The sequence below is a fragment of the Triturus cristatus genome, chromosome 2_1, assembly GCF_964204655.1.
Source record: "Triturus cristatus chromosome 2_1, aTriCri1.1, whole genome shotgun sequence".
NCBI lineage: Eukaryota > Metazoa > Chordata > Amphibia > Caudata > Salamandridae > Triturus > Triturus cristatus.
In genome coordinates, this window is record NC_140581.1 from 883,028,817 (window position 1) to 883,049,999 (window position 21,183).

The following is a 21,183-nucleotide window of genomic DNA, read 5'->3' on the forward strand; positions in this document are numbered from 1 at the left end:
AATTGGACGCTGTTTCATGCCGCGAAGATGGGTTTGAGGGTGTGTCCTGCTGTGTGGACTGGTGTGTTGACAAGTTGTTTTAAGTCCGATGCTGGCGATGTTGTCATGAAGGATAGTGGAGTTGGGGTCGCTGGGGTTGTGGAGGTGGAAGTTCAGGTCTCCAATGAGTATGTAATTTGTTGAGGCAATGGCGTGGGGTGCGATGAAGTCGGTGATGGTGGTGGCGAAAGGTGTTCAGAGGTCGGGGGTCTGTAGACGAGGGTTCCTCGGAGTGTGGCTTTGGGGGTGGTCTGGATCTGGAAGTGCAGGTGTTCGGCAGAGGGGAAGGTTTCGCTGGAGGTGGTGAGGCAGAGGGTGCTCTTGTGGGCGATGGCAAGGCCCCCTCCTGGGTGGTTGGGGCGGTGTTTCCTCAAGGATCTTGTATTCGTCTGGGATTGAGGTGCTGATGTCGGGGCCTGAGGATGCGCTGGTCCAGGTCTCTGTGAAGAGGGTGATGTCGGGCGAGAGAGAGAGTCGAGTAGGTTCCAGATTTCCATGGCGTGTTTGTGTACGGAGCATACGTTTAGGAGGATGCATTTTAGGGTGTCGCCGGTGCTGGCGTCGGCTGTGTTGAACATTTGTTTTTCTAAATGTGTTACTGTAGGTGTATTTTCTTGCCCTTCATTCCTGCTCAGTCTGAGCACATATGCATTACACCTTATCAAGTATTATGACTATTAATTGGGATATGGTACCGGACTTGCAGTAGTCAAAGAGTGAAGTTCCATGGATGTATATGTTGCATACTTTCAATTTGAAACTGATATTGATTTTAGTGCTAATGAATAAGGTGAAGGTTCCAGCTTGTGTAGTGCGATTTGTACATCATGTTGCATTGCACTTCTCCCAAGGTGTGTTACATATGTTTTTGATGTTACATTTTTCTTACTTTTTTTAAAACACACCTGTATGTATTTTTTAAACAATTTTGGTATCTATTTTTATGCGAGTGTAAATTTATTTGAAGTCAGCTTGCACCAAATATTTATATCCAATGCGCTGATTTAGGTGTTTGTTTACATTTATTAAATATCAACATTTCATTGCACGTTAGTATGCTATTGCTTGTATGTATGATTTTCTGACACTTGATTACAGCACTTCAATGTGTGGCCATCAAAGAGGTAATAGGTTTAGGTGTTGCTTACTGTTGATTCCGTCCGCAATCGTGCTGATTTTCTTCTTCCTCGATCAGCAGGATCAGGGGCACCAACTGGTAGATCGGGTTCATGGTTGTGAAGGAGAGTAAACGTGAGTTAAGGTGAGTTTGTGCCTTATATCCATCCCAAACCGTAAACTCAGGTGTGGCGGCTTGCCTGCCAGTCACGTTGTCGGGGAGGCACATCGTGTTTGGCCGGGCGATGAATGTGGCGGTCCGCCCACTGATGGCCTCTTTGCACCATCGACGTGGGCGAACATCTCTGGCGGAGTCGGCAGGACCATGACGGTCTTTACTCCTTCAAACCGCCAGCATTGTAATAGAGTGGGCGGACCGCCAGGTAGGCAGGCGATAGGACCACCAAAAAAGCCCACTCCGTCATGGTGCCACCAACATCTAAATCAGGCCCTTAGACTTCCTGAAAGCAAGTGCCTGCCATGATGCAATGCTTTGTGTCATTTTGGAGGAAACCTGGACCTTAGTATTGTTCAATGTATGAGACTTGAACGTTAATAAATATTGCATAACTATACTTTTTGGAATCCTGCAGTAAAAATTAAATATACATTTGACAATCCATTTAATTATGCAAATATTTTGCCAATAATATTGTTTAGTATCTTATACCATTGCATGCTTGAAAGAAAAACTACAGCAACCCATAAGATGGGCACAATGTAATCGGATAACAACATTGACCTTGCTAGTGTTCTGTTCAAGGACACTGAACCATTGGAGATCTCATTTAAGGGCACGTTTCCCCAACCATGTACAGCTCTGGGTAAATATGTTTATGGCAGCTCCACTTTTAATGATTAACTGATCATGCCATTTAATGACAAGATGATTAGGCAGGGGGGCAGGCTTCCAGAAGTGGGTGTTTATTGTAATTGCATTGTGACAGGAATTCTATCATTTATGAGGGGTACCACATCATCATATTCTACTGGTGGCCATTTTTCATGAGGGGAATCTGCACATAATAATTAACGGTCTAGTTTTTTTTGTACGCCTCGCTCAAGCCCTCACCCACCTCTCTGGCAGCTTACTCTTCTGCAGCATCCATACAGCAGAATGGGGGACTCCAACGATAGTTGGGGCAATGGTTCCACACACCTCTGGTGACCAACAGCGACTTGTTAGCTCAGCTGTGAGGTTGGATATAGAGTCATTTGCCAATCGTCCCTGCAAAATGTAAAACTATGCAATACTCCTACTGACTTAAATGTGGAAGATATTTCCTCATTCAAAGTGACCAATGGCTGTTGAGGGATGACCCTCTTGATGTACATTTGCGGGTGCTGTTGAGATGAACTCTTGGTAGATAGCTACAGATGTCTGCACTTTTTTGAAGACTTCGTGTGGATAGCCACGCATCGTTTATGCTTGAGTTTCTTTCTTATCATGAATTAAGCACAAGATACTGACAAAAACAGCATATTAAATGCATGGCTTAGATTTATAGCTGCTATCAAAGTAAAATAGTATGGCAGGATTTGCTTATAATGTGATGCAGACATCTGAGAAATAAAAAGCTGACCTGCTACTTGGGGTGGGAAATCGTTTAATGTAACTCGTTGTTTGATGCACTGGGTGAGTTTCCTTTTGCATGAATCGACAGACAACCTATTCTTTGTCAGACTCTATGTTGAGGGCAGAGACAGAATTCTAGGCAGATTATTACAAGTCAGCTTTGATTCTGGGGGAGGGGTCGTTTATTTAAATCTTCTGACAACCAGCGTCCAATCACTGATGCAGAAGGCACATTCCTCTGTTTCTAGGTGTGGTACTGGCAGACTACATAAACTTCCCATGCTGAAGGCTCTGCTCGTCTCATTCCGAGCTTCCAGTGCAGAGAAGAAGTCCTCGCTTTTGAAACCAGTAAGTTTATTTCTTCCATTTGTTGGCAAGCTTTTTCACATTTGAAAAGATTTGCACATTGCTTGCAAATGTAGTGTGCTTCTAGTCGTGGCGTGGTGAGGTTGGAGGGAAGTTTAATTTATTTAAAGGGGAGAGGGGAGTGAAAGGGATGCAACTGGAGTGTAGCTGAGTTCCGTTACTAATGTAAGCGCTGCTGTATGTGTATTACAGTCCTTGGCAATTTAACGCAGTTTCTTATTTTAGTTAAAACGGACAAAATGCAACGAAGAACATAAAAAAGGGGGAAAATAGAAACTGGCTCTTCTTATGCTCTTTTGGCTGCCTTTCATGGAAAACTACAAAACTAATCTTACAGTATGAGTCACTGGAAACGAATGATTCAGTTCTTCAAAAAATGTGGGCTCTAACTGCTCTTCTAACTAGGCGTGTCATGTGAGGGCAGGCATCGCGCCTTACTCCGCAGTAGACGTGGAACTGCTCAGGGTGTCTGTAATGAACTTTTATTGTTTTTAGTGTCTGTGAAATCAGTCGCTGCGCCTCAAAGGTGTGCTACGCAGAAAAAACAAAGATAACCACTGTGCCCAAAACAATCAGTTTAGCCAGCAGTCATAACATGTCTCCTTTACGCGTTTAAAAGATTGGGGAAAATGCTTTCAATTCTTGAAGGTTTAACAATGAGTAGGGCGCGGCTCTGGTACTTTCGTACAGTTTTCTAGTCTGCCATAAACTCGCACTACAGGTTTTCTGTTCTATTCTGTGGCATGGCAAAAGTGTTTGCTTTCTTGGCCGATGTACAAATCCTGCCCAGCAAATCCAGGCATGCTAGTTTGCACAGCCCAGTAGGAAAATATCCCAAAATCATATGCAGTCACATAAACAAGCTCCCTGCAGACCATCCCTTGCAATAGGTGAGGACTCTCCAGGCTGGACGAGGGAAAGGGTGAGCCCCACTCATAAGAAGTGGGAGGCGGAAGGGGCATGCTTCAGTGCCCTCTTCTGCAGCTAGACAGAGGGTTGAAAGAACTCACAGTGGTGCCCAAGATAATGTAAAGTTCCCTTCGCCCAGGGGTTATTTCAATGTAGACAGCCAATCCATTATCTTTATACAGGTGGGTTTCAATTTATGTAATGGCGGGAGTTTCATTAATTGAAGGTGATTGGCACCTTTCAGCACTTTAAATATGAGAGGAAGGCATACATTTTATGAATACACATTCCACCAAAGAATGGGCTTTAAGCTACTGAGATTTTGAGGAACTGAATTCCAGGTTGGAAAAGCCCAGGTCGGATGGCGGCTGATGTCTGATAACACCAGGGACAAAATTTAGTAGCACTTTCCGCTGGTTTGTGTCACAAAAGTGACACAAACTGGTGCAAAGTGTTGAGGAACATAAAAAAAAGACAATTAAAAAATGAATTTATGAGAAGTGTGGCTCAATGGTTAGAGCGGCAGACCCTGATGCAGAAGTCTGGCCCGGGACCAGGGTTCACTTCCCGCCTCGGCGGGTCTTGGGCTCAATTTCCTCAGACCTGTTAATTCTCGCCTCGGTGCCTATCCTAATCATGGGTCCCACTCTGCAACTCTGGGCAATAGCTTGCTTAATCTCCACAACGGCCCCAACAACGCTAGGATGCCTGGCCTCACCTTGGGGGTGCCCAGGAGTGGACACTTCACAGGGAAAGGCCAGGAAGGGTTCCTCAGCGGTATTCGTACAAGCGCCGAGATGCCTCCGGGTAGTCGTGCGCTATACAAGTACCTCTACATTTACATTTACAATGAGATTACACTTACCTGCTCGGAGGGCCGCCGCCTTCCTCCCAATCCTCGCCTCCTTGTAAGGAACCGGGTACACACTGTGTAGGCTACAAGCTGCCGCTCACATGCTGGGAATAGCATTCCCAGCATGTGAGCAGCACTGGGATTGGTCTGAGCGCCTAGGTTTGACGCTCAGATATGGACTGGGAGCCTGTGTTGGTTTCTCCACCCAGCACCGTTAGGTGGAGAAAGGCTAAGTGCGCATGACAGTTTGGACATCTAAATCATCATATGCATTTAGCAGTGCCCACCACTCCCCCCTCCTCCCTGGTGCTGCAGCGTCACTGTGACTGGCTGTCCCTACCCCTCTCTTCGCTCGGCTGGCAGGCAGCCTGCAGTACGCATTATAAAATGATAATGAAAATTGCATTCAGTAGGGGGGTGACGCTCCTCCACCATAACGGAGGAGCCTTCACTGCATAGGTGGTGCATGCATGTTTCCATGCACCACACATGGGTTTTAACTAAAATCCCTTCTGCTGTCATTGGTAGATAGGGACTTGTGCCAAAATCGAATGACTCCACGGGGCGGGAATAACATTACTGAATAGTTTTCTTTGATCAAAATCTTTATAACTTTGTATATGTGGTGTTCTGTACAGCACATATAAAAAGTTATGAGTGTTAAAGTATGCCAGAGCATAATATTTGTAGTGGAAGGGTTTGCTTCTCGACAAAACCTATGTTTATCTTCACGCACACACCCTTGTTCTATAGTGCAAGGCATCCTAAAGTGCACCAGTGCAGAGAGACAAAAACTGTCCAATGACTTCGTAGTTATGGCGCTGTGCTGCACTCTTCCTTTCAAGCAGCGCAGCACAGCAAAAGTTGCAATGCTGCTTTGTGGCAATTCTTTGTAAATGTGCCCCCATGTGTATGCCAGGCATAGCAGGCGAGAGCTCTGGGGCGAACATCAGTCTGGATAGAAGAGGGAGCGACAAAACAGTGTTTAGGGGCAGAGTTTGTTTTTGGAAGTACCCTTTTAAGTGGGGTGTGAAAAGTGGGGTGCCTTGGGGTCAAAGGGTAGGGTCACTGAGCAAGTCAAGAATAGTTAACCATGCAGCATATGTTGCTCTAGTATAGTGTTAAAGTGAGTGTTGGGTCCTAAGAGCTTTTGGGATCTTTTGAAAGCCACAAAAGAGCTACATTGCGACTTGTTGTGCATGTTTGGAAACCGTCACTGCTACAGTAGGACTCCAGGTAAAATACTAACCGAAGAGCACCAAGATTCCTTGCACCTTCTGAAGACATTTTCAACTTTTAGCCTTTTCTATCACCAGAATAGCATAAACCTCGCCCATGTCACCATTTCCAGTCGCAAACAGCAGGTAATTTTATTCAAAAACGATCTGATAACAAAATCACAATGGTTACAACCCAGAAGAATGCTCTGTACGCTGTTGGAAAGGTGCTGAATGTTGCTGATTATTTTTTTAATCACAGTATCATTGCAAAAACAGTCATTTTTTTCTGGCCTTACGTTGTTGCATAGGGTGACACGAGTTAGAGCTCTCGAGATGTACCGTTCCTTGAGCGAGTAGTACATCCTGTTAAAAAATTCTGTGACGTTTAATCCCGATTTAGCTTAAACCGATATGGGGCTACACATCCCAACATGCAACGTAAATGCCTGGCCTGGTTAAACACCTCCCGAATGAAACTGAGTAACTTGAAAGCCCGGAGAGCGCGGCCTGATCCTGCGATTGCCTGCTGATGCGCTGGAGCGTGTCCTAGGCCTGTTGGCGCCCTCCTGTTAGTGCTGGCGCGTGCACGAGAGGCACCGCCCTGCCCACCGCGTTCCAATATATCTTTCACCATTGATGACGAGCCGGCTTGCACAGTTTGCGTGGTGTTGCGCTGAGGATACGAGCCATTTAAAAGTGACGTTATTAAAAACACTCGACACCAAGTACTGCTAGTGTTAGTTGTGCTAATGATTCTAATTCAAGTCCAAAGATAGGCGGGCGTGGCTTCACTGAAGGAAATATTAGTCTCCGGAAATACATATCATATGTAGGCTTTTATCTTTGTACTGTACGGTGGATGGATTGCAGCATTTCACAATACCTGCAGTGTGCAGGATTCTAACTTGTGGGAAGAGGCCATCGAGTCCTTTTGGTCTCTCAAGAAATTTGGGTGAGATAACCCCGTGGGACATGTTCCAAAAAGTCGGACCCCACCCTGGTTAGCGTAATTGGCCACCTAAATAAGGTGGAATGCAACCAGGGCTGTGAGTGTCATTATAAAGTGATGAGTTCGACGCGTCGCCCCGCTCATACACACTTTGACAGTGCACTGACACCGAAGCTGGACTATGAGAGTATGATGAAGGCCACCACAGCCTTTCAAGGGGGACATGGCGACCCCCTTAAAGTTGAATTCTGTCCCTGACTGCACGTACCTTAAAGCTAACCCGAGTCTCCATAAATTACAGGTGCACTTGAAAAGGCACACATTCCTTAGCAGGACCTTAATTGCATGTAATAACAAGGGTTTGGGTGTGGACGCCCAGACTGCACTTAGGAAGCGAACAATGCCCCTTTGTTGCTGCAGGGCTGTAAGTGGGATGAAAAAAAAAGGGGGGGTGGGGACTCTCGAAGGGGCGTGGCGGATTTAATTAAGGGCGTGGCTTAAAAACACGTAAGCTGAAAATCTGTGCTTAGCTTTGTGTGCCCCCCGTCTGTCATTTTACTACTTCTGTTATTGATTGCATCCAGATATATAATACAAAAAGTAACATTACACCTACAATAAGCCAATAATATTGACTTTGTCAATGCTTGTTAGTTGCATAAGATAAGCAACAATTATGGCTGTGTTGTATAGCATATTCAAAATGCTTCAGTTTTGAAATGATGCGACTGTGAAAGAACTATACAGGTTTCCTTTAAAGTTACATCAAAGGCAGTGAAGGGGATACTGCTTCAATTAAGAAGGGTGGTACTGCTGTAGTTAAGATAAATATATTTTATTCATCCTGAGAGCGGAGGCAAACATGGAGAGCCCGATAGAGACCCGTCTCAGCACCTGCTATGTAGAACTGCTGGTGCTGCGCACACCTAAAGCCCTGCTTGGCTGGACCCTCTGTGAGGCCAGGAGGACCACCACACTGTCCCTGAAGCATCAAATCCTCTTGTCCATCTCGGGTGGTTCTTGGTGTCCGCTACTGATGAGGGACTTGCTGCATACATCCCAGGAGACCCTGCTCTTGACTACTGTTCAAGGGATATGCAAATGAGATCCTCTCAATTGCATGCCGCCTGCCCCCATGCACATGAGGGACCCCTGCATGATTGCACCAGCACAAACTTTACTCTCATGTAAAGAGTACTAATACATCAGAAGTACAGAAGGGGATATGAGTAAGTGTGCAATCCCCTTCTGCAATGCAAAATTACAAAGAGTGCGCAGCTAGCTCTATTTGCAAGTTACACTTGTAGCACAATTTCAGTAATAAGGCCGCAGGTGAGACATTTCCAGTGGATTGCCCGTTGATAGTTTGTGATGGGGGCAGATGGAAATTTGTTGCAAATCAACGACAGACTCTGCTACTCTGGTCAGAATAGTGCCATGTGCAGTCATCTTGGCAACATGGTGCTTTGCCAATTTGAATTCTTCCAACACATTTCAAAAAGGCATTATTTATGCAGTATCATAACAGTGATAAAGTAACAACAAAAAACATAAACTGCCAAACAAAATTAGAAAATAGAGGGAAATTTAATTAACAAAGTAATACCAAGATAGACATTTTTAAAGATTTAAGTTAAACTATCTCTAGAAAATAAGGTGCTAATGGCAGTCAATGGTCGCAGTAGACCAAGACCTAGGTGGGCCCATTTTGGATACATCAAGTGGACTGGTCCTGTTGAAATTGTGGAAGTCAAAAAGTTTTAAAAAGTTTCAAAGTTCTAATGCAAAATGGGGATCAAGGAAAAAGCTATCTTCCTCTGGGACAAATCTGAAAGTTTGGTCGTCGACATACTTCTTCCGGTCAAATACCTGCCACATGTTAGTCACTTTAAGGCTTTGGAGCTTTTAAGGTTTTTGCTTCAAAACGTCTCTCAGTCCCCAAACAGAAAGGGACTTTTTCACTTTTTTCAGAGATGTTGGAGCCTTTCAGAGGGATGAATCTGAATATCCAACAGATGCTGTGGAATTGCTGGTCAGGTACTTCTAGTGGTAGTTCTCCTTGGCTCTCAGGCTCTGGAGCTAAAGTTTTTAAACCTTCTCCTGTTGCCCAATTAGCCACAGGTGTACATGTCTAAACAGTCCAGGACCTCAAGGGGGCACATAAATACTCCCTGGGTTCCAAACAGAATCTACCAGCGAAGTCCAGCCCAAGTAACAATTGTCACTGGTCTGCTGAGGATTGTAGGGCAAAAGCAGCTTTTTGTGTCTATGTAGCCACACAGGAGAAGAGTCAACTGACCATTTGAGTCGATTCCTTTGTCCTGGGTACAAGAGGGAGCAGGTCCAGTCCTTCAGAGCTCTTCACAGGTTACAGACAGAAGGTCCAGTCCTCTTCTCTTCTTTTGCAGGCCCAGGAATGTGTTCTGATGGGGTGCTTTAGGGTGCCACAATTGTGCCTGACACTAGTTAGCATGTGGGGTGACTCCTATGCACCCCCTAACCAATGGGATAAAAGTTCCCAGACTGCAACACTATCCACTTTGCTCCTGTAGGCCTTACTGCAAACAGTCCCAAAATGCCATATGTCAGGCCATTTTCAAGACGGCAAAAGTATTTGACTACACTACACTTGGATTCTGTGGGTGTGTAGAAGGGCGCACTATGGTAATCACTAGCATCCTCCCACATCTAACACTAAAATTCAGTTTGAAGCAGGCACTGTACCCAAAACACAATCACAGACAGAATTCTAGTAGGACAAAAGTTAGGCCCTTCAGCAATCAGAGAGGGGATAAAGAAGAATTGTCCTAGCATTCTGCTCTCCCTTTTGAGTGTGCAAAAGTGTTACATGTGGATTAACAAGCCTGTCAGGCATTTTTGATGTTGTGGTATCAACAGAATGCCCATAACCCACCCTGCATATTCTATTGAGCTTAGAGTAGTTATCTCTGCCCATTCAGGTCCACCTATTTTGTGCTCCTGTGAGAAATTTCACATTCTTGCACACCTCTTCTTGGGCTGAGCACAGGCTAGGAGTTGCTGGAGAATTGATGCAAATTAGCTGCCAGGAACTTGAGGAAGGGAAAATATAACTTTCTAAAAGTTACCTTTCCTTAATATTAATTAAAAATACAGCTTCATCTTTGTGTTGGAGTTTTAATTATTATAAACATTTATTTAATTATTTCTCAAACTGGTCCCATTTGCGATATACTTTATTAGTGTTTTAATCTATAGTCTGATTTTCTACATAGGGCAGTTAAGCCCTCAACTGTGAAAGTAGCTTTTTGGGCCTTGCCAATGTAGGGGCATGGTAATATTATTATTCTACCTCTCCCACTTTTAAATACGATGGACCCTGCCTTGCGGGCTATAAGGCTCACTTGGGGGAACTTACTAATATTTTAAAGGGAGGTCTTTACTGTTATCTCTGGTATACTTAATTATAAGGCCCTAGGTAATGTCTGCCCCCCCAGGAAGTTTTACAAACATATTTCCCACTTACTTTCTCCTAGACTGTTGCAGGTATTCAACAAGGTGCTTGTGTCTGGTGTGTTGATAGTCAGGAAAAAGCAACAGCCATTATAGAAAGTTACTGTGTTACATTGGCTAAGATTGAAAAGCAACTTAAACAGTGGAGTTGTCTGCCTCTGTCGTTGATGGGCAGACTTGCTCTAATAAAAATGGTTATCCTCCCCAAGCCACTGTATTTGTTCTACAATATTCCTCTTCCATTCAATAAACAATTCTTTAAGACCTGAAATCCCTCATGAGCACACTTGCCCGAAAGGGCAAACAGCCCCGTACTTGGTGGGATATCCTAACTCTGCAATGTGAGCAGGGAGGGCTGGCAGCAGTCGAATTCGAATACATTATTACTGCACACAAGCTCAGTTTGCACACTGTTTGCTGCACCCCCAGCATACATGGCCCACCTTGCTATCGTATGAGACATTACACATCCACCCCCATGAAGGGCCTTGATAGGTCATAAGATTTGCCATACCAACATCGAAATCAACTCTGTCCTCAGGACACAGTTTACTTTGGAGGGGTTAAGCAGCCCAATTCTTTACACCCCTGAGCAATCACTGGTTCATCATCTTCTTAATCGCCTTGCTATAAAAATACCCCTCCTACATCGATTTCAAAGTTGGGGATTAACGTCAATTGGAGACGTATTCCCTGAGAGACAATTCATTGGTAGTTTACACGTCATGACAAGGATGACTCTTCCATTTCGAACACTTCCGCATATTTCCAGCTTCAGGCATTATGCAAAGCAAACTATCTTTCATTTCCCTAGGAAGTCAAGCCCTGTAAGACATTATCTCTAATTGTCTTTCTCTCCTTGAGCAAACATATCGTCATTAGACTCTATATAGTGATGCAAAGCGAGGTTCCCGTGGTTTGGCTCAAGGCCTGGTCGCGTTCGGAAGCTGATGTTGGTTGTATTATATTGACTAAAGAATGGCAGTACTGTTGTCACCAGATGGAGGCCTTGACTCCCAATGCCAGGCTAAGACTAGTTAATTTCAAATCCTTGCACCAAATATATTGTCCTCCACTCAAGTCTGTTAAATACAAGTTGTCGACACATGCTCAGTGCATTAGATGTCAGGAGCCCAGTGTATATTTTATCTTTCTGGTATGGTGTTGCTCAAAGATTAGCAGATGTTGGAGCCAAGCTTGGGCACTACTTTCTTCCATGAAAGATCCTTCTCCTACGCTGGCTGTTCTTGGGTGCACCATCATTACATTCCATCTGTGCACCACTTTATCTCTATAACCCTAACCCTGGCAACAAGAAGAGTAGCTGCATTTGGTGGAGCACTTTTGCCCCCACCATGAAAGCTTAGTTGCCTGATGTAATCTACTGCAATGAACAAATTGAGACATATTATGCCACCATTTCCCTAAGCAATAGACCGAAACATTTTGGGGCCCCACTTCAGTCATACTTGGCCAACATTGATAGGCCTGTGTAATGTTATTGTTTTTATTATGATAGATCAGAGATGCGGTATCCACTATTTGGTTGTAAAGCGGTTGGAAATCTTTACACCATGGCGCCCTGGTTACCTATTGGATATCTGGCTCTTGGTGAGCTGCCCCAGGTTCCATAGCCAGAGGCTATGCAATCTTGCTGTTTTGCAACATGTCTCTGTAATTTGAACTCTGTACCTCGTTATTGCCTGTGCTGAGCTCCCTAGCTGCTGATCTCACCCTCTGCTGAGAATTAAACATTTAACTAATGTACTGTTTGGTATGTTCGTTGATGTCATTTTTGGAAAATCCTAAAAAAGATGCCAACCTATTTTGTGCTCCTGTGAGAAATTTCACATTCTTGCACACCTCTTCTTGGGCTGAGCACAGGCTAGGAGTTGCTGGAGAATTGATGCAAATTAGCTGCCAGGAACTTGAGGAAGGGAAAATATAACTTTCTAAAAGTTACCTTTCCTTAATATTAATTAAAAATACAGCTTCATCTTTGTGTTGGAGTTTTAATTATTATAAACATTTATTTAATTATTTCTCAAACTGGTCCCATTTGCGATATACTTTATTAGTGTTTTAATCTATAGTCTGATTTTCTACATAGGGCAGTTAAGCCCTCAACTGTGAAAGTAGCTTTTTGGGCCTTGCCAATGTAGGGGCATGGTAATATTATTATTCTACCTCTCCCACTTTTAGATACGATGGACCCTGCCTTGCGGGCTATAAGGCTCACTTGGGGGAACTTACTAATATTTTAAAGGGAGGTCTTTACTGTTATCTCTGGTATACTTAATTATAAGGCCCTAGGTAATGTCTGCCCCCCCAGGAAGTTTTACAAACATATTTCCCACTTACTTTCTCCTAGACTGTTGCAGGTATTCAACAAGGTGCTTGTGTCTGGTGTGCTGATAGTCAGGAAAAAGCAACAGCCATTATAGAAAGTTACTGTGTTACATTGGCTAAGATTGAAAAGCAACTTAAACAGTGGAGTTGTATGCCCTGAGCAATCACTGGTTCATCATCTTCTTAATCGCCTTGCTATAAAAATACCCCTCCTACATCGATTTCAAAGTTGGGGATTAACCTCAATTGGAGAAGTTACTGTGTTACATTGGCTAAGATTGAAAAGCAACTTAAACAGTGGAGTTGTCTGCCCTGAGCAATCACTGGTTCATCATCTTCTTAATCGCCTTGCTATAAAAATACCCCTCCTACATCGATTTCAAAGTTGGGGATTAACCTCAATTGGAGACGTATTCCCTGAGAGACAATTCATTGGTAGTTTACACGTCATGACAAGGATGACTCTTCCATTTCGAACACTTCCGCATATTTCCAGCTTCAGGCATTATGCAAAGCAAACTATCTTTCATTTCCCTAGGAAGTCAAGCCGTCCTTTCTGTCACCACAGGGTACCCAGAGCACACAAACATTTGGGTAAAACCTACATTGTACTCCTGGACGCTTCTGATAATTAGGCCCTGGGACTCCGCTGTGGAGAACCACAACTGTGGCACATTAGAGTATAGTCCAACACCGATTAACACTGCCTAGATTACACAATGAGCACGCAAAACAATCTCATGCCTACGTATTGTGCTGTAGAAAACTACAAGATAAATAAATATCACAATTACTGTGTGATTATATCTATATTTAACAATCAGGAATAAAACTACACATCTAGCTTTTTGCCTTACAATAGATTTTAGGGCATTGTAATGCTGCTTTTGGTATCTTTGTAGTGTGTTATTGGGCGCCTGCTTCTGTCTGTAGCTAACATCCTTTGATGTCCAGTGAAATTTGACGTTGTATGTGTATAGAAAAGCATACCAGGCTTGTATAGATCAGGCATTATGAGGTAACCCAACCCTCTCTGGGAAGATACTGTAGAGGGAATTTCCCCCAAGACGGTTTATAAAACAAGCATTGGCATAGCCAATAGGTCTCGCCTTTGGGACCTTAAGTGTTTAACCATGCAACAGTTAATGTTGTTGCACCAAGGATATTGTGCTGCATAACTAAATACTTATAAGGTCCCAAAAGCGAGACCTATTGGCTATGCCAATGCTTGTTCTGGATAGCTGTCCAAAGCCTCATTCTGTGCAGCCTGAGGCTTGTTGCATGATTGACATGGCAAACGAGGGCTCGGCTCGTCCAAGGGCTCTTAGAGCCAAGCCCAGCCTGGGCTCTGGCTCAGCTCTACCACTCAATTTGTTGGCTTGCCCACCTTTACTTTTATGTGGAAGCCTAGTGCGATGTGTTGTAGTGCTGGTATGCTTCCATAAATGATTTATTACAAGCAAACATCTCCGGACTGCTATCAATCTACCATTAAGTGAGATCTAATTCAAGTGGCATCGGCGGGATACCGAACTGGACACTTGAGTATCAACAATGACGACACTGTCTGCGTCATGCCTAGAAGAGAGGGCGCAGGCTGCCAGAGCCCCACACGTGCCATGCCTTCTGTCGGCTGCCCACGAAGCACTCCTCTAAACATGTTTACTGTGTAATGAGGGTGAAGTAGTGTGTTTATTTGGGGTGTGTGTGCAGGGGGGAGGTGGCGAGTTAGGCGAGCCAAACTCTTTAAGGAAGATGAGGTAAATGCGTTAATCCGAGTGTGAGTGATGGACAGGCATATGAGAGTAGCACAACTAGGTGTCACAGCTGCACCGCCTGCTGCGATAGGCGAGCTCCTCGACTTGAAATCCCCTGCACGTACCACTGAATCCCACAGCAGCAGTTGGTGAAGCCGAGGTGTCGCTTCCTGTTCTACTTGGTGTAGTCTTAATCCACCACGTCTTTATTCTCCATGATTGCCTGAAGTTTCACACTTAATTCTTGTCTGTGCCTTCGTGCTATTGAGAGGACGGACCACACTCTTCAGAGCAGAGATGGGCTGCAACAGTCACGGAGAGACGGCATGAAATAAACAATCAAAAGTGACTCGGCCGCCCGTGAAATCGAAACTGATCGCGATCATGAACAAAGGGGGGGGGCGGAAAGATGGGGAAAAGGAAAATTAAACTGACGAGGAGGGAATGCGTGGAACAAGCAGGAAGTGGGATAAGGGAGGTGGGTAGGCAGAGAGAGACACGCAGGCTGACAAATGGTGTGCACTTTCGCGGCCGCTTTGATGTTCTCAGTGGCCGCGCGGCTCACTGAGAACATCAAAGCGGCCGCGAAAGTGATCACGCAGGCTGACAAATGGTGCGCGCGCCTTGCGCACACACACTGTAGTTGGAGGCCTGAAAAGCCATTAGTCTGCACTTCCAAATCACGCTTACTAAAACTCTCGCCAGAGCAGCGCTAAAGCGCTGGCTCAGGTGAGACCTAAAAAGGGCACTAATGTTGAACAGTTTCCTCAGAGCCAGCGGCGTCACTATGGGGGTGCGGGGGGTGCGGACCGCACCGGGTGACACCCTCACATGGGGTGACACCCAGCAGGGCGCAGGGGGAGGGCGAAGGCAGTGCGGAGCGAGGTTGCCTGCCTCTGATCACTGAGTTGTGGGCTCATCTTTTGAGCTGTCGGGAGGCCTGCGAAGACGACTTTCAGGCACAGCAGCTCTGCCTCTGTGTACAAGCTGAGGCCTCTCGCCTGCTAGCCCGGCAGTTCTTCTCTTACTGAAACAGTGGCTGCAAGACGGGGTTCTCACTCTCTTTCCTCTCCTTTCTTTTATTTGCTCCCCTGTGAAATGGATCCAAAAAAGAAAATCACTTTTGCTGGAAAATCAATTTTGTATTTTTCTGACATTTAATTCCAAAGTGCAGCATCGGGAATAAAAGTTTAAAAATATGCAAAATAAATAACTAAATAAAGTAAGACAGAGTGGTAGCAAACTGGCCAGATTGATTTTATTCACACCCAAACACATTAGCGCCACTTTTACAGAGTTTGCCAGTGAAGCGCTATTTTTGTTGTCTTGGCCTTGTTTTCCCAGGGCTTGGAACTAGTGCACCAATCCTGGAGGTACTGCAATGTGAGGATTGAAAAACAAAATTTGTACTGCTGCTCTGCATCTAGGGATGTTGTCTTTTTTTACCATACTGCTTACGTTTTGTAAGGATATAAGCAATGGTCATTGAAATGGGTCCATTCAGGGTCCTGTTGTCATGTCCTTAACTTTTCAGGCAAAAGCACTCACTGATTTCTGAACAGTGAGTGTAAAAGCGTTAAGGTAACCATGTTGTTCCTGCTTACATTTCACATGGTTTGCATGTAGGCCACATATTGCTCTTGCCCAGTGCGTAATTTAAATTGAGCTGCATCCAGGTGTTTATAGCTGGCAACAATTGGGTTGTAGTTGAAGGCAGTCTGAGATTTTCTCAGTGGGGCAGTATGGTGTTCAGTGGGGGAGTGGATGTGGCACTATGGCCAGAGCTGCTGAATTTGGAACTGGCGAACCAGGTTCAGCCTTAATAACCAGTCCACCAGACCACCATCCTGAGAGAGCACTATCTCATGCTAGACCTTATAAGGCTTCGCAAGACATTAGAATCCCTGGTGTCGTAGCACCAGCAGGTGCACCCTACCATGACAAGTGTAGGTTAACCTTCAAGGCTTGTCCACCACTATTCATACTGAAGTTCATCTCCAGTCTTGCGGGCAGGCCTATGAAGCAGCACACCCTAGAACAACAGTGACCCTGTCACTGAGATCACAGGACCCTTGAGAAGGGCCAGCTCTAGGGCGGTGCAACCAGTGTGACCGCACCAGGTGCTGACTTTAGGTGGAGGCATCATTTTTGCAAGTCTATTATGGTTTTAAAAGCGCTTGCTGCCTCCTTCCTGGCCTCCAGCAATTTTCGGTAACAATAAAAATGTCATGATGACTCTGGTGATTAATGTTCTTCCTAGAGAGAGATCGGCATTTTGTCTAATGGAAGATTTGACTCATGGAAAGGTAGCTCAGAGGGTTAATGTACCTGCTGCAAAGAACATGTACCATGCAGATCACCAAGTGCACATAATGTAAATAGGCCAGTGGGCTACTGCTTTTGTCAAAGAGATCCTTTTGTTACTTGCAGTTTATAAGTTAAAATCCTAACAGTGAGCTATTAACTGTCATCTACTCCGCAGCAACACAAGTCACATTTGTTATTAACTTTTGATACGTTTGAGCTGCAAACAATTTATTAGTTGAAATGGTCAGATCATGCTGCAGATATTGCATTATGAGGCAAATATGGCAGAGCCATTATTATTTAGAAAACATTTGCAAACTAGGATTTTTAGCCATTCATGTTTGAACTGCTGTTGTGGAAAAGGGAGAAGTGCTGATGACAGAAACTCCATGGCTCGGAGACAAATGGCTTGTGCTTTTTATCGTATTTGGGGACATTCTGTGATTAGAAGTATATCCCACTTTGTGAATACATTTTACTGTCCGTAACTCATTATAACCTTAAATAATCATGTGTGTCCATTGGTTGATAAAACTGGGCAGTGAAACCAAACAAATACAAAAAATTGGGAAGTTTGCGCATTCTGGCCACACCTCTGGCTCCGCCCACTGATCCAATCCTTGGGTTATTCCCGCCCTCTGATTCTCCGCCCACAGTTCCCCTACTTTTTTCCCCCCACTTCGACCACTGATATATCGTGTTGCTGGATAGTGGGAACACCACACCAGTACAAAGTACCATACCTATGATATTATAAATTCCAATAAACTGTTGACTAGCAGGTAGCCCACTGTACAACCTGATTAATGAGTCATTATCACACTGTTGTTAACAGGCACATTTTGTAAATATAGGACCTACATTTACAAAAGTTACTAAGGATTCTGTATGGTCCCGTTATTTGCCAACTGTGTCCACTGGCGGACTCGGAGCGGAGGAGGTCCATGCGGTAAGTCTTGAGGGGGTGACACCATGAGTTACCCGCACCGGGTGACACCAACCCTAGTGACGCCACTGCTCAGAGCTTTCAAGAATGAGCCTGGAGTCTGCTATACCATCTCTTTCTACCAGTGCAGCATCTTCGAACACACAGGGGGTCCAATGATTGGTAGCTTGCATTGCTCTATATGTCCTCAGCCTCCAGTACCCTCTGATTATCACATCTTCCTATGTTTACAGCCTAAATTTGCCTATACAGCCAGCGTCGATTCTGTTGCATTTTGACACTTTTAAAATGAACCCACACATGTATCGTGTTTTTAGATGAGCATACAAATGTGTGATGCGTGTCCCTGTGTGCTTTTCTGCCCCACATTACTTTTCTGCCACAGTATTTTCCTACTTCCGCAAGTCTCCGAATGAATGAGTGAGTGAATGTCTGGAAACTGAAACTCATACAGTCACTTTCATGTTCAACAAAATTGACTATTTTTATGAGAAAAGGTTGGTTCACGAGTTGCTTACCTTGTGAGAAAATTAGCTTTCTGATGTTCTGCTATCTGGTTGTAAGAATATGAAATATTTGTGAAATTGGCCATGGTGTGTGTTATTTTTTGTTTGTTTGTTTGCTTACAATATACACTAGATGTCTATTTTTAAAAGGCAGTTCGTTTACTAAATATAGGTCAGTGAATTAAGGGCTCGTTGGTGTAGCAGGTTCGAATCTTGGCAGCTCATACTAAACCTTCCAAACGTACATAAATTGGACACCATTATAATAGATAATATGCGCGTCTATTGTTTACGAAACGGAAAAAGCGGTAGCAGCAAGTGTTACACAAAAACGGCGGGCTGTTTCTCAGTTGTAGAAAATTTTACACGTTTTTTAGCAGTTTCTCGTCCGTAGAACATTTTACACGTTTATTAGCACGCTAACGTGTGTGGGGTTTCTGTTCCCTTTCCCTCCGGGCCCACCGAGCTGAACGCGCTGGTGTTTGGACATCTTTTCACCATCCTCACCACCCAGCTGACAAACGACGAGCTGTGTGACAGAGTGAAGAACTACAGCAACCTGATCGCCTTCTGCAGAAGAATAGAGCAGAAGTACTTTGAGGAGCAAGGCCCCGCCCTCTCCTCGGACTCCTCCCTCCTCGACCGCGTCGCCTCTTCCGGCTCCTCCTTCATGTTCCCAAAATGACCCGTCTCAGACATGGTTACATTCAAAATTAAAGTTTGCCTTGGAGCTTCATTACTTTTTTTTTTTTTGCAGAAGTACTTTTTTTTTGTATAAACAAATTATTGTCCTCAGTTTGTTGATAACATGCAAAATATACGATGGCAAAAACGGGTGTCCGAGAGTTTGCGAGCCCCTCGTCTGTATTCCATCTCATGCAAATCAAAGCAGCATTGAAGCAAGCCTGTATCTGCATCTAAATAAATCAAAGTCAACTGTGTACCAACTACATTTCCTTCTCTTTGATGTCCAAGACAGCCGCTGGCTAATCCCTATGCATATGTGGCAAGCTCTGTCCTCGAAGCCAACCACGCAGCGAACGAAGAAGGCCGCCATTTGCATGACACTCCGAGGATTACCATGTTGGCTACACGGCCAGTTAGTCACGGTGCAGCCACTTTCCTGGCCCAAAAAGTGGGCACTCGGGAAATCTGTGTGTTTACAAGGTGATTAGCCTCTGTAACAGATTAGCATTTAAAAGGTGTTGCGCTTCTATAATCAGACTGGCAAAGAGGGCAATCTAAGCAAAGATGGCCCCCTCCCCTGAAGAAGTAAGGTGCTTATCTGATCTGCGCGCTTAGCTTAAAGGCACACTTCCATCATTTCAATTTCAGGTAACTCGAGACGTGTCTGGCTGTTCATCTGTTTACCTAACTTCATGCCACTTGGTGTTTGCTTATTGAGCCGTTTGCTCGGATATTTGTTTTGGGGCCACAGAGGAGTGAGTGTGTGTGGGTGGGTGGCATGTTAAACCTTATCTTTAAAACAAGCATTGGCCGCACACGCGCCTCGCGCTTAAAGTTAAAAAAAAAAAAAAAAGACAAGCTCGGCGGAGCGTGGCGCACGCGGGCTTGGGGGCGGGGGAGCGGACCCTTTGAAGTGCTCCCAAAAGGCGGATTGCATGGCAGCACGATGCGCGTGATTGTGCGCGTGCTAGCCATGCAATCCGCTTTTTTGGAGCACTTTTCAAACCCGCTCTCTATAGTCTCGCTTTGCGATCGCTTACGCGATAGCAAGGTCGAGACCTAAAAATGGCGCCAAACTGTAAATTCAATAGCACAATTTTCTAAAGGAGAACGCTAATGAGTCATAGGTTATATAGCGGCATATTATCAAGAACGGCGTTAAAATTATCGCCGGTTTAGCGGCAGAAAACTGCTGCTAAAGCGGCGATAATAGGCTTGATAATATGCCCTTGAGAATTCCCATAGAAGCCCATGTTCTGGTGTCAACATGGGCTTCTATGGGAATTCTCAAGGGAATATTATCAAGCCCATTATCGCCGCTTTTAACGCCGTTTCTTGATAATGTGCCCCATAGAAAGTTAAGAGAAAACACAATATATTTCAGATACTTCAAGGTCTGACACAGTATCGAGCGGATTCTTTTCTATGGTGTCTATGGCAGGAGTGATTACGGAAGATCTATTGAAGCATGAAATTATCAGACAGCTTTAAGTACAAACCTTTTCCAGGTCCACACACCTACTGCTCTCCACGGTCATCTGAGCATCAGAACCCGTGCATCCCGAGGATGACCAGTCACATCTAGAGCGCCAATTTCTGTTACAGTATTGAGTCTAAGTGCAAAATATTTTATTGTGTTGGCCGCATTGGGCCTTAACAAATGCCTGATATTTCACACTATACTTAACACTCAAAACTCGTTTTTTGCAGTCCCATTGGGTGTAACTTCCTTTGAGACCCACACTGTGCTCTGAGAATGCACCTCAATCCTCACAGTAGCTTCCCTTCTACTCCAGAAATGAAAGTTTCCCAAAGCATCACAGTGTGACTGACTGTTGCTTTCACTCTATTCTAATGGCACTATCTTCTTCAAAAACACCTCGTGGCACTACTGCAAATAGAAGGGCACTATAGTTAGTGCATTATGAGCCCATCACAATGTTTCCTCATCACAAGGCCCTTTCGAGAAACACGAATGCAAACTTGGCAGAAAGACAGTGACTAGCAAGAAACAAGCATTGGCATAGCCAATAGGTCTCGCCTTTGGGACCTTATAAGTATTTAGTTATGCAGCACAATATCCTTGGTGCAACAACATCAACTGATGCATG

General features: G+C 44.6%; 1 protein-coding gene across 1 annotated transcript in view; it reads left to right on the top strand.

Annotated features, from left to right (window-relative positions):
* The first annotated feature begins 3,026 nt into the window (after positions 1 to 3,026).
* Positions 3,027 to 21,183, top strand: part of LOC146866032 (annexin A1-like) — a 141,859-nt gene continuing 123,702 nt past the window's right edge. The window contains exon 1 of the mRNA XM_085633052.1: positions 3,027 to 3,079. The gene's annotated coding sequence lies outside the window, so the exon portion shown is untranslated. The remainder of the gene's footprint in view (positions 3,080 to 21,183) is intronic.